Raw genomic sequence first — 14247 nt, 5'->3', positions numbered from 1 at the left:
GCTTTTGGTCAATAGTAGGCTATTAATTTTTTGGGGGGAGTCAAAAGTTACATGAAGGTTTTCAACTATGTGGGTGTTGATGCCTCTAACCCCCGTGTTGTTTAAGGATCAACCATATAAAGTAAACAAAACATATATGTAAACTAATTATTATAGGTTGATCAATAGAGAGATAAGACAGGGTTATCAGCTTTGAGAAGCTCAAAATCTAGTAGGCGAGATAAAGGTGAAAACATACAATACAAAGCAGTCGAAATAATTGCTATTATATATGTGTTTATTGAAAGAAAGAGTAGATAGAAACTTAACTTTGCTTAAAGGAGGAAAATTGGAATTCATTTTTATTAGGACTTCTTATTCTCTGTGTTATAAATCCCAATTTTCAGATTCCAGAGTAAGAGGAGAACATCTGTGTAGGGGGATCCCCCCTAGGTTTGAGATATTATCTAATATATGTAAGATGTACAATGTGATGATTTCATACATATGTATATCGTAGATTGCAAAATGATTACCACAGTAGGGTTAGTTAACACTTCCATCCTGGGTAGAGTTTTAAAAATTTATCTCAGTAAGGAAATTGGCCTGCAATAGTGTGGAGAGAGTGTGATACAAGAATTTGCTACACATGATAACAACTGCATAATGTACCAAGGAAATGTTGAAATGGCTCCTTTACATAAACTGTAATTGTATGATACATATGTAAATAGAATATAGTGAATAGTAGAATGCACTAGACATATGTATCACTTATTTCATTCATTCATTTGAAAAACTGTGCCTTTTACGAGCAACATATTGCATAGGTACCAATGAGAAAACAAAAACTAATAAGGTATCTTTCTTGCCTCAAGGAGGTTTTTTATTTTATTTATTTTTTTAAGATTTTATTTGTTTATTTGACAGTGAGACACAGAGAGAGAGAGGGAACACAAACAAGGGGAGTGTGAGAGGGAGAAGCAGGCTTCCCACCGAGCAGGGAGCCTGATGCGCGGCTTGATCCCAGGAGCCTGGGATCATGACCTGAGCCGAAAGCAGATGCTTAACGGCTGAGCCACACAGGCGCCCCATCAAGGAGATTTTTATAACTTAGTGAGGGAGGTAAAAATAGACACGTGACTACAATCCACACTAGTTTGTGTTAGGGGTCCTGAGAACTGTATAACCAAGTATTAAAAAGTTCAGAGAAAATGCTTAGTCTGGGAATGAGAGGGGACTTATTGGGAGAACATGGCTGTGAGCTTGGTTATGGGGATAGGCAGAAGTTTTGTAGGTGGCTATCATAGACAGAGGATGAGTGTCCCAAATGTAAGAACACTTTGAATCACATGAGCACTTTTGTAGAGGTGGGAAAGTGTAAGTCCTATTTCAGGAACAGAAAGTAATCTAGCTTGGTTTGAGTATAAAGTACATACAGCAGAATTGTGGGAGATAATTTTTGAAAGATTAATTAGCAATAAGTCATGGGGCCTGAATCTTGGCCAAAACAGACAATTCTACAAATATTTATTAAGGGCTTATAACATCTCAAGCATTGGGAATTCAAAGATGAATGAAGTCCTTGCCCTCATAAACTCAGACGCACCATCCCTGATGCCTTGAAGATACGTGTAGGGCAGGGATTGTAAAACGTGAGGGTACATGCGATGAAGAAGACATGTGCAAAGGACTATGGGAACAATGACCTCTCACTGGGCGAGTTAGGGAAAACACTGGGGAAGAGAAAATATGTTAACTGGGTCTTGATAACTGAGCGCAGAAAAAACAAGAACACAATGTTTCTTCTGCATATGAAGGCCCAGAGATGTGAAAAAGCTGATTTTTCAAAGAGCAACAACATGTGGTCCCATGTGACTCAAGTGGCCAGAATTAGAAGTTAAGGCTGGAGGGGCGTCTGGGTGGCGCAGTCATTAAGCATCTGCCTTCGGCTCAGGGTGTGATCCCAGCGTTCTGGGATCGAGCCCCACATCAGGCTCCTCCACTAGGAACCTGCTTCTTCCTCTCCCACTCCCCCTGCTTGTGTTCCCTCTCTCGCTGGCTGTCTCTCTCTGTCAAATAAATAAATAAAATCTTTAAAAGAAAAAAAAAAGAAGTTAAGGCTAGAGAGGAAGGTTGGGGTCAAAATGAAAAGGACCTGGTAGGTTGGGGTAAGGAATTTGGACTTAAGCCTTCAGGGATTTTCGAACATTTGGTTTTGTGACACACCTTCAAGTACTGAATTTTTAGCAGGACAACAGAAAGTATCAAACATCTGGAAACACCAAACAAGCCAGCAGCAATTATAGTACAACCAACTGTATAGTTAGTCTCACAGTGTTTGTAAAAGCATCCATAGTTACCTCTCTATTCACTAGGCTGACCCTCAGCAGCTTTTTTTGAGTAGAGCTGTTTACTCCCAGACATACACCCTTGACTCTTGGGAGACAGTGTTCTCAACAAGGTAGTTCCCGTGGATGTGACTCTAAGCCTCTTCCCTCGTACTTATAGCAAGTTGCGTTCTACTTAACACTGGCAAGTTGCTCAGATCAGCATTCTGACAGAAATTATAAGTTTTAATCTTGGCAAAATGGAATTTTAACCATTGACCAGAAGGCGGTTGAATGTTTGCAAAGCATGCAAGGTATAGGGACAAAGCGCGGTGTCTTACCTGACGCAAGCCATGGGTGCAGGCAGTTGGAAGTCCTGAAAGACCGTTAAGGAGGTGGCTCCTCTAACCAAAGTGATGATAGGGACAGGTTAGTCAAACTGCCATGTGCAAAATTGGTGGGAGGGAGGAGAGGCCGGGAGCTGGGAGAACATTGAAGGCCAGAAGTAGGATCAGAAATAGGGCGTCAGTAGAAAGGGAGATCAGGGGCCATTTTATTAAGAAAATACAGGATTTGGCAATTGATTGGGTGGAGAAGGAGTGTCATGAAAAGGAACCAAAGATGAGCCTAACATTTTATGCCTGGGGAACAGAAGAGTATCGGTGCCATTAACAGAACTAGGATAGCAGGAATAACAGCTGTTTGAGATTACATGAGAAATGTGGCTCAGGGTAATTGAGGGTTTCTAAATTAATTAATTAGTTAATTACTCTTTTAGAGTGAGAGAGAGGGAGTGCCAGATAAGTACATGGCCACATGCAAGTTGGGGGGGGGCAGAGGGAGAGAATCCTAAGCAGGCTCCATGCACAGCGAGGAGCCAGTCATAAGGCTTGATCTCATGATCAGGGTAATTGAGTTTTAAATGGTAGTTACACATTAGCCAAGATTAGTGATGTCTTTCAGAATATTCTTATCATTCTAGTAAATACCTGGGGAAAGTAAATATTACCCAATATAGCAATTCAATGTTTTTCTGGCCTTTTAGCATTTCATACATAACACCGAGGGTTTTTTTGTTTTGTTTTTTAAGATTTTATTATTAAGTAATCTCTACACCCAGTGTGGGGCTCGAACTTACCACCCTGAGATCAAGAGTTGCATGCTTTACCAACCGAGCCAGCCAGGCACCCCGATAACTCCCTTGATGTGCAATTTTGTTTGTAACAGCTGATTTACCTATAACTTCCTGTAAAACCCATTAATATAAAAATATTCCCAACCCTTAGAGGCCTTAAGAAGTATTCTGGAAAGTGGGGATGGTTCTCAACTACTTGCCAATCTAGGGATTCTAGAAAGTCTAATTCTCCTGACAAACAGGTCTATAAGGTTGTGTCTGCGGCCCCTACCTTTCTACCCTGGGGTGGGGCATACGCAGATTCCTGCTCTATGGAACAGAGAAGTACCAGCCTCTAGTAGGTAACCTTTAAGCAGAATGGTAACTAGGTGACTAATTTTTGAGCCCTATTATTTCTTTTACTATAAATAAGGAAATTAAAAAAAAAACCTTTTCATTAGTTATTTCCCCAATTTGAAACGGCGAAAGGCATATCCCCAGAAAAACCTAAACGCACAATTTAGTGGACCCAAGCACAAACTTGAGTGACTCCATTTAAAAAGGCTTTTCTTATGATGCACAAACCAGAGTCAGGAACCCCAGGTTTTCTTGGGGTCCCTGTGATGATGGCTTTGTAGTGGTCTTCATCTTATTACCCAGGTATAGCACGGCACAGGGGAGGATTTCATTGGCATTCATACCACTAGATCAGTTTGCAGCACAGGACATATCAAACCACACCCTTGACAGTCTGGAATCCTACCCACATTCCCTGCGGGAGCTGTCAGTGCGAAACTCCCAGGGTGAGCAGTTTGGAGCCTTAGGCAAAGGACCCTGCCCTGCGGAACAGGGAAGGTGGAGGGTTGAGACTGGAGATTTTCCCCTGAGTTGTTTTGTTTTTCAGTAGCAGCATTTCCTCGCTTTCATCCACAACTGAATCCAGAGGTCTCTAATTTTTTTTTTAAAGATTTTATTTATTTATTTGACAGAGAGAGAGAGACAGCCAGCGAGAGAGGGAACACAAGCAGGGGGAGTGGGAGAGGAAGAAGCAGGCTCCCAGCAGAGGAGCCCGATGTGGGACTCGATCCCAGAACACCAGGATCACGCCCTGAGCCGAAGGCAGATGCTTAACGACTGAGCCACCCAGGCGCCCCCAGAGGTCTCTAATTATTAAAGGCTAATGGTTCAACCCAGTTTCCTTCCTCCTGGTCCCTGAGCTATCATGAAGATGTTGGCGAAGTGAGTTATAATTCGTACAAGAAACTTTAGAGTAGAAGGCACCATGCTATTCTAGCTTTGCAGTAAAAAGGGCAGGTGGCTGCCATTGGTTATTTCCACCTTCCCCACTCCTCTGTGCCAGTAGCAGAAGCAGCCCTGAACACGTGGGTAAAGCTCCTGCGGGGTTAGCTACCCTCCTCCCAGAGCCCCAAGGTACAGATCAAGCATTCTAGTCCGAGGCACGATAAAGTACAACTTGGCTGACAAAATTAGGAGGATGTATATTATCCTTTTCCTCAAATGTTAGGAGACTTATCTTCCCTCCCTACTCATGTGGCTTTAATGCTATTTCCATGTCCATGGAGCTAGTTTCCCACCTTCAAATGTATGATAAAATTAAGGGAAGTAGATTAAGATTGAATAAAATGTGCAATGTTCTCTCAAGCCACTGCAAATTTTGGAATGTTTTATCAAAACACCTGGCTTTTTGTTTTTGTTTTTGTTTTGACTTTCCCCAACAGACAGAGCCCTGGAGCCAAGGTGTAAGGTGAGTGGTGTTGCTTGGAGCACAAACCTGTATTGCTGTAACCTCGGTGTGACCTCTTAGGTCACCATGCTGTCAGGGACTCAGGGACTGGATCTGTCTCCTTCTTTAACAAGGGTCCATTTCCAGCAGGAACTCAGCCCTGCCCACAGGGTATCTGAAAGATAAGACGTAGGTTTCCTCAATCTAAACCTGATCTCAAACGTACAAGGCTTTGAGTTTTCAGTTCTTAATTTAAATACAAACATTTGACTAGTTTTGAATTGAGTAAGGTATGTGTTTCTTGTGTAGCTTATTAGTGGGGTAGTTCTGGCTTCCTCCTTGTTAAGCCAACCTGTTGCCTTTGGCTAAGGAGTTGCCTATTGTTTTATAATCCTTCTAGGGCTAACTGCTACTTCTGTTCACTACTTAGCTTTTTCTCAATTTCTCTTCGCGATCTCATAACCAAGTAAGATTCTATTTATTCATTTTTTTTCCAGCTTATTAATGTACTGCTATGCCTCCTGGCTGCAAAAACTGATAAAAATCACTGAGAAAAATATTTGATAATTAATGAAGGCTTATTCCCCCCAGCTTACAAAATTCAGATAAAAATCTTATTTAAGGGGCGCCTGGGTGGCACAGCGGTTAAGCATCTGCCTTCGGCTCAGGGCGTGATCCCGGCGTTACGGGATCGAGCCCCACATCAGGCTCTTCCGCTATGAGCCTGCTTCTCCCTCTCCCACTCCCCCTGCTTGTGTTCCCTCTCTCGCTGGTTGTCTCTCTCTGTCGAATAAATAAATAAAATCTTTAAAAAAAAAAAAAAATCTTATTTAAAAATCTTGAAATGTGGAATTAACCTTTAATTCTTAAGAACAGAAAATGAATGATCTGGGCTAAAGAATGCTTTAAAAATCCATTATAAAAAAAGTCTAGGAATTGTTAACAGGATCATGTGGCCAAATTAAGTGACATGAAGAAAGACTGAAACAGACTAATATTGTCACTCAGATCCTCCCAGGTCTTTAGAGCATTATTTCAAGAATACTTTCCTCTGACAATGAAAAAACAGTCTCATTTTGTCTGTTCTATTTAAATGGGTCCAGCTTTGGTTAGGGGAAAATGAAGCAGTTATCAGAGCAGACACCTTCGCTGACCTGGAAATATATTTTTTTTGACAAACCTTTTTCTGAACAGCTTATGTGCCGTAACCCATGCCCTCATGTAAGAACACATTCTATTTGAGCCAATATTGCAGGACCACAGGTATAAGAGGGCACAAACCCTGTCTGGAGAGATGGGGAACTATCCAGGACTGTGCAGAATCTGGGGTTTTATCCTACTTGGAAGCTAACAATCTGGTACTGTTCCATGCGTCCTGATGGAAGACAGGAGACTCCTGGGTCAGAGACAAATAACTGTTATCACTTGTGGCACAGTGACGAGCAGCACCAGCCTGATGTCAGCACCCGTCCACATGCCCCTCCCCCCATCCACGGTTGGGGGGGCGCATTCAGGTGGGCCTTGATGAACGCCTGCATAGCCTAAGAGTTGTGTTACAGGAGAGGAACCCAGAGCTGAAGGAATTTACCATTTTTACAGTGAGAGCAAGCAAGGTGCTACTCCAGCCCTCGAGATTGCTCTCTGCAAATACAGCACTGTGAAACGGCCAGGACAAAGACTAGTCAGGGCTTTGCATTCCTAGCATCCTTGGCAAGAAGCTGGAGGGTTGGCGCTCAAGGCCCAAGGTGGATTATTTTTTCTAGTGCAAACTTCACGGAGAAGAGGATATTGAGGTTGGGATGAATAGATATTTGGTGAGGACAAGAAGGACTCATTCTAGTTAGGGAAAACATTCTTTGCCAAGGCTGTGAGGCATGAGAGTTGCAGAGATGTTTCAGGAACGATGGAGAGTCTGGCATGATTGGGATGGTGGTGATAAGCCTAAATAATTAGGCTGGCATCCAGACATGGAGGGCTTTGCATGCCATTGAGATTATGCAGTACGGATTTTCATTTTATTTTAACCTAACAAATTTCAGAGCATTTTAAGCAGAGGTAGGACATGATTGAATTTTGTTTTCTATTATCTGGTGATAATGTGGAGCATAGACTGAAATCAGAGAGAAGTTACATGTGCCTTTTATCAAAAAACTCTGGAACAGCTCATGTCCATTAGGTCCTTTATCCCCCTCTTCATCTTCCCCCTCTTTTCCTAAGGCTTTGCTACTTTATCCTACCCTGTGTCCCATTCTCACCTTCAGGAACCTCACATACTCACTGTCATGCCTGGCAATTAGCTCCCTTCAACTGACATTGAATATGCTTGGAAATTTACTGTAGGAATATTTCTATTTAATTCACTGAATTTTACAATACTTTTAGAGTTGTAAACATGTTATTTCCTGGGAATTCATCCACTGTTTTTCTTTTTTACGTCAGTATTCTAGTAAGAATTTTTACTTGGCAGAATGTAATTCATAAATCCAAAGTCTAAAAGGTAAATTGAAACATTCAATTTGCTAAAATGAAAAAAAATCCCCACCAAGTACTCTATTTGAAATAGTATTTGCTTATTCTAAAAAGAAGTCATAAGACAAGTGTAAGTATATTTTAATATATTAAAAAATACATAACTACACTGAACATAAAATGAAGATACAAAGTATTTTATTTTCGTTGTGATTTTTAAGACCCTTCCAATTGTATAACGTATTCTGGGGAAGGAGTGATGGTGATTATTTTTTTCATACCATCTGGGAAAGTATATTAGCTTCCTGTCACCGCTGTCACAAATTACTACAAATTTAGTGGTTTAATGCAACACAGATTTCCTCTACTATAGTTGTGGAGATCAGAAATGTGCAATAATTTTCACTGGGGTAAAAAGTCAAGATGTTAGCATTACTGGCATGTTGGTTCCTTCCAGAAACTCTGAGGGCAAGAACCTTTGTTTTTACCTTTTTTTATCTTCGAGTGGCGCCCGTACTCCTCGGCCTGTGGCTTCCTTCTCCATCTTCAGAGTATGGCACCCCTACATCTGCCCTTCCTGTTACATATCCTTCCCCCTCATGACTGCGTGATTACATTGGGCCCACCTGGGTAATTCAACGTCATTTCCCCATCTCAAAATCCTGAACCTAATTACACCTGCCAAGTCCCTTTTGCCTTAAAAGGGAATAGTCACAGTGTCTCAGGATTAGAATGTAGACATATTTGGGGAGGTCATTATTCAACCTACTGCAATCGCACTTTCCAACGAAAGCACTGTTCTTTTCTCCTTCCCCGGATTTACTTGAATAGGGATCACACCTGAGATAATTGGCTCCCTAAACATGTCATCCATGTATCAATATGTTACAGAGGAAGTTTAGAAAAATCAGTTCTTGGAGCTGGAGTCTTCTGAGTGAATCCTCCTTCTCCATGGAATGGTCTATCTTTGAATATGTTGGGTGGGTTTGTTAGGTTTATTTCTCACTAAGTACAGCAGGCCGATCAGGGCCCTACCCATACCCCCTTATTCTTTCCATTTCAGTGTATCATGACTCCAAACTGCAAAGTGCTGATGTCTGCACCTCTTTGCCTGAAAGTCGCCCTAGTCTCAGAGCCTATTTTGTCTGCTGAGGTCAGGCAGGAAATGCTGTAGAAATTAACTAACCACTCCCCTCACATCGGCCCTGACTCATGAATCGAGCTTGTGTATAAATTTCCCAGCTCCCTTGTTTATTGTAATTTGTTTTGTTGAGATATAATTCATATAACATAAAACTCAGTATAAAATTCAGTGATTTTTTTTTTTTACATATTCACAATATTGTACAACCAGCACCACTAATTCTCAACATTTCTACCCTTACCCAAAGAAACCCATACCTGTTGATAGTTTCTCCTGATCCTCCCCTCCCCCACCCCCTGGAACCCACTAATCTACTTGCTGTCTCTGAATTGGCTTACTGTGGGCATTTCCTGTAAATGGAATCACACAATAGATGGTCACTCAATTTTGGGTGGATAATAACTTCAAGGCACATGTTCAACGCTGGTTCTCAGATTTCCCCAGCAGGATTAAACTCTTGCCCACAGTGGTAATGAGTAATTAACTGGCTGCCTTTCCTTTCCCGGGCCACTTTCCTACTTTCCCAGCCGTGTTGCCTGGAATCACTTCTCAAATAATGTGCTTGTACTTCAATCCTTGCCTTAGGGCTCCTTCTGGGGGAATCCAAACTAAAATAGCAGGTATATCAAATTAACTAAAATATACACTGAATATTTACTCTGTGCACGGCACATTGCTCAACACTGAAAATACCGCACAAACAAGTCTGACATCATCCCTGCTCTCTCGGAGGGGGTTTAAGGAGGGAATAAAGGGGTTGAGCGGATTACAAGTCCCATGAGGGTTATGAGGGAGTGGGTGACAGAAGGCCTGACTAAGGATGAGATCTGAGGAAGGGGAAGGGGTCTGCCAGGTGCAGAGGATGGTGAAGATGCTCCCGGCACACGGATCCACCGTGAGACAAGGCTGAGCACGGTGCTTCGGGGGACTGAGAGAACCACACGGCTCTTGCAGACTGACTTGGAGCACAGTTGTGCTAGGTACTTACCTGTCCTTTCGGGGAAGAACTTGGCCGCCCACTGCGGAGGCCGTGGTCGGCAGACAGTCTGCAGCGGGAGCTCCTTCGGGTGTGCCTCAGCTCCCGAGAGCCGCCTTGCCCCCTTCCTGGAGCTGCCTGCCTCTGGTGACTGGGTGAGACCAGGATATAGAGGCACAGCCCTCTGGCCCGGCTGGGGACAGTCTCCTGCAGAGTAGTAGTCCCAGAGCTCCTACTACGTGTGTTGTGTCCGCGCTGCGGTGCAATTCCTTCCTCAATCCAGCCCTGCTTCTGCCTCCTTCGTGTCACAGGTGATGATCCTTAATAAACATCTTGCTCCTCAAGCGTTGCTAGAATCGGCTCCGGGAGCGCCCAACCTCCAGTAGCAGGAAAACAGGAAGGCACTGCGTTCCAGGTAATCGTGCAAGGCTTCTCCTGGGACACCCAGGAGGCGAGGGTGATAGGGCCGGACCTGACATACACGAACAGGAACGACTTTGGAGTCTTCACAGAGGACCTGCAGGTAAGTTTGCCTTTGAGGGAACCTGGAAGTCTGGGAACAACTCAGGGGAAGTTAAGATTTGTGATAAGCATCACCATTTGGGGGTGCATTTAAAATACGTTTTATTCTTTGTATGTGTTTTCCTAAATTCATCTCAGATGATAACATTTGTACATACCTACGTAAATGAACCATACTCGTAATATGTCTGTTTGGATGTATGTGGTCTTTCATCCCTGCATCCCCCAGGAATGTGAGCCAAAGGGAACATCATAGAAATATTTTTTTTTCCCATAAAGGATAATATTAGATTACATACTGCTGGTATTTAAAATTTTATGTCCTGTCTATGTAGTAGACTTTTAAAATGATAATTAGATGCTACTCCAGTGGGTACTTTGAAAAGCACTAAAATATTAAATAACTTGAATGTTTAACTTACATTAGCTGGAACAGGGGTATCTACACTCCTGTGCCCTTACTTTAGGGTATACCAGTAGAGTCTAGGCTGTCCCCAAAGTACAGAGACAGGAGCCCCTTCCCACCCTAAGGGTCCTAGGATGCTTCATGGCAGATATCTTGGAACATAGGGGCAGTGGCATGACCTGGGTCCCTAAATGACCGGAGGCCTAGTGGTGGGCATTGCCGTGAAGGCAAGGGCGGGGCTGCCTTGTGCAGCCTGCTGAGGTCCTAGAGCTGTTTTCTACCTGGCACAGCTCCCAGACGCTCTCGTGGTGCCCCTCACAGCCATCCCTTCCTGAATCCCCTGGCCCAAGTGCTTCTTGACTTGGGACCCAGGGATCCATGACCTAAAGCCTCATGTCCCTTCTTCTAGTTACTTTCTCAGGTTCTGACGCGTCCCTGTGGACCAGATACACGTCCAGTATCCTTGTCCTCTCTTTGAGGGTGGGAGGTGGGGTACTATCTTTAGGGCTTTACAGTGATTTCAGAGGAAAGAAGTAAAAATACATGATAAATTCCCTGCTGTATAGAAAGATATGTTTTGAATATGTGAAAATGAAAGCAACTTCATTTACATGAAGTTCTAGAACAAACAAAACTTCTGCGACAAAAGTCAGAACAGTAGTTGCCTCTGGAGGGGAAATTGACTAGATGGGGGCTTGAGGTTGTTTTCTAGAGTGAAGGAAATGTTCTAAATTTTGCTGGGGTGGGGGTATATGTTTGTCAAAACTCATTGAACTGTGTATTTAAAATCTATGCACTTTATGTAAATTTAAAAAGTATACAGGATGGCAGCTCAAAAATGAGAAAGAAATGACTGTATAAAACTAATTCAGGTAAGATTTAGATTTCAAACTTATTTGGCCTTAATTTTCTGACTTAAGTAGGGACAGTTAAAGGAAAGGACTCATCAGTAGCATGCAGCTCCGTGAAGGCATATTAAAACATTTTTATCCATCATTATTTCTTATTAGAAATCCAGAATCTTGCATGAAACAAAGTTCTTTGAACAGAGAGAAAAAATGTTTTTACATTTCATGAATTCAAAGTAGTTAGACGAGATTTGGTACACGTTTCTTTAGCTTTGGCCTTTAGCCAACACCCAATATTTCCACCTACAGGGTAGCCACAAATATAGGTGACCCTTTGCCCAGCTTGACCATGTTAAGTGAACAGCAGTGAGTGTACGCTCTTGACAGGCAAGGGCAGCTCACTCAGAGACTAACCACCACATGCCCCCAGAGGGGTGAGAGACTGGTGAGGTGACATAGCCCTGTGGAGTATGCCGACTGCTGGCCAGATCAAAACACTCTTGAGTATGGCTGCCAGAAGAACTCAGGGCACAGGATGAAAAATTCAGTTTGGATATCAGACAAGCAACAAATAATCCGTTGGTATAACTATGCTACAGGGATACTTACAGATCCCTTTCATAAATGGGATACATAGACATAGGACATACCTGCAAGGGACAGGATTACACTAAAAACTTTTTAATCTGAAATTCAAATTTAACTGGCATCCAATATTTTTATTTGCTAAATCTGGCAACCCTATGCTTGGGGTATGCAGAAAGGGCAAGATTTTTTTGTGTGTTGGTTTGTTTTCAGTGAAAATCAGAGACACGAAATCTGAGCATGTGTTTCTCAAACGTCAGCTTGCATTTGAATCTCCTGCAGAGCTTGTTAAAACAGACTGTTGAGCCCAACTTTCTGATTGATTAGGTCTGGGGTGAGGGCCTGAAAATTTACATTTTTAACATCCCCAGGCATTGCTGATTTCAGGGATCGCATCTGGGAACTGATTGGAGGCGATGCATTACAGATGTATGTGCAAGGATTGCTAGAAATACTGTGTGAATTACCCTATTCGTTGCCATTCCGTCTAGCACACTACGCTGTGTGTCACTAATGAGGGGTAACACATCAAACATCTCAGGTATTGTCCCGTAATGTCAAGAAACCATTTATTATTTATACTGGCCCATGTTGCCAGACTTTATAGCCACGCTATAGGTTAAGTGCCTCTGTTGTGAATAGATTGCCTTTTAATGTGTGTGACATTAAAATTCCATGTTAAAATTAGAATAGGATGAAAATTTTGATAAAGTCATAAAATAGGAACATCAGAGAACCTTTGCTAAATTACATACCAAATAAATATTCAACAAGGTGAGACCCTCATGAATTTCATTTATATTTTATTAAACACCACCACAATTTCCATAGCAGATGGTATATAAACACAGTCTTCATATAACCTTAGGATTTTACTCCAAATGGAATTTCCACACCATGACTTCTTCCAGGAAACTGGCTTTCTTGGAGGAAGATAAGTGAGATTTGCTTGTACTTTTTGTAGAACTGGAACATAGTGAAATGTTTTAAAGTAACTTTGAAACTTATGTTTTAAATTTTTACTATCAAAAGATTATTGGGTTTTTGCTTTTTATTTTTCTTTTTATTGGTCTACTAAAATCGATTTGAATTTCCTCTTTTGAGAGAGAGAAACACATAGGGTGTTTCTAGAGTACTAGAATATTTTGCTAGGTCTCTGAGTCCTTTGGCCACTGTTAGGAAATTGTTGATCTACCATAAATAGATGTAAAATGTAAGAAATACCTTAATAGAGATATATACTGAAGTATATACAGGTGAAATGATATGATGTCTAGCATTTGCTTTAAAATACTGCAGTAAGAGGGGCGCCTGGGTGGTTTTGTCCCTTAAGTGTCTGACTCTTGGTTTCAGCTCAAGTCATGATCTCAGGGTTGTGGGATCAAGCCCTGCGTTGGGCTCTGTGCTCAGCACAGAGTCGGCTTGAGATTCTCTCTCTCCCTCTCCCTCTGCCCCTCCCCCTGCATGCTGTCTCTCTGTCTCTCAGATCAATAAATAAATCTTAAAAAAAAAATACTGCAACAGGAAAAAACTTAGAGGAAAGACGAAATAAGTTTGGCAAAATAAGATGTTGATAATTGTTGAAACTGGATATTGGGAGCCTGGCGTTTATGATACCATACTATCTTCATAGTACAGTTAAAAAATTTCTATAACTTAAAAAAAATCTCAGGACTTGGCTTATATTCTCAGCTTTGCCACCAATTAGATAAGAAATCATATTCAAATCACTTAAATATTCTGTGCCTCAATTTTTACAAATGATTGGATAGCAATTAGCAAGTGATAATTGAGCTAGGCTTACTGTGTAGGTAGCACTCAGATGTTACTATCTAAATTCCCAGAGATGTTGTCAGATTACTGGAAAGTATAATGTACTTAAAAAAACTAAAACCAGTTTTCAGGTATTATTGTCACAAATTCTATTTTGGAAATTCCTTGAGTACAAGTGTTTGGAGCACAGGTCTGTGGTAAATGAAGGTTCCCAAAGACTTCTCTTTTGTGTGTGTGTTTTGTGTGTGTGTTTAAGAATAGCTATTTAGGTTAGGTATCTGCCGAGGTAGCAGAGAGGCTCAGACTCCTACATTGGAATAGGACGGGCAAAAAAAAAAATATGTTGCACATCTTGAC

Source organism: Ursus americanus, chromosome 9 (genome assembly GCF_024610735.1).
Source record: "Ursus americanus isolate L20-20 chromosome 9, mUrsAme1.1.p, whole genome shotgun sequence".
In the NCBI taxonomy this organism is placed as follows: domain Eukaryota; kingdom Metazoa; phylum Chordata; class Mammalia; order Carnivora; family Ursidae; genus Ursus; species Ursus americanus.
This window is presented reverse-complemented; position numbering follows the sequence as displayed.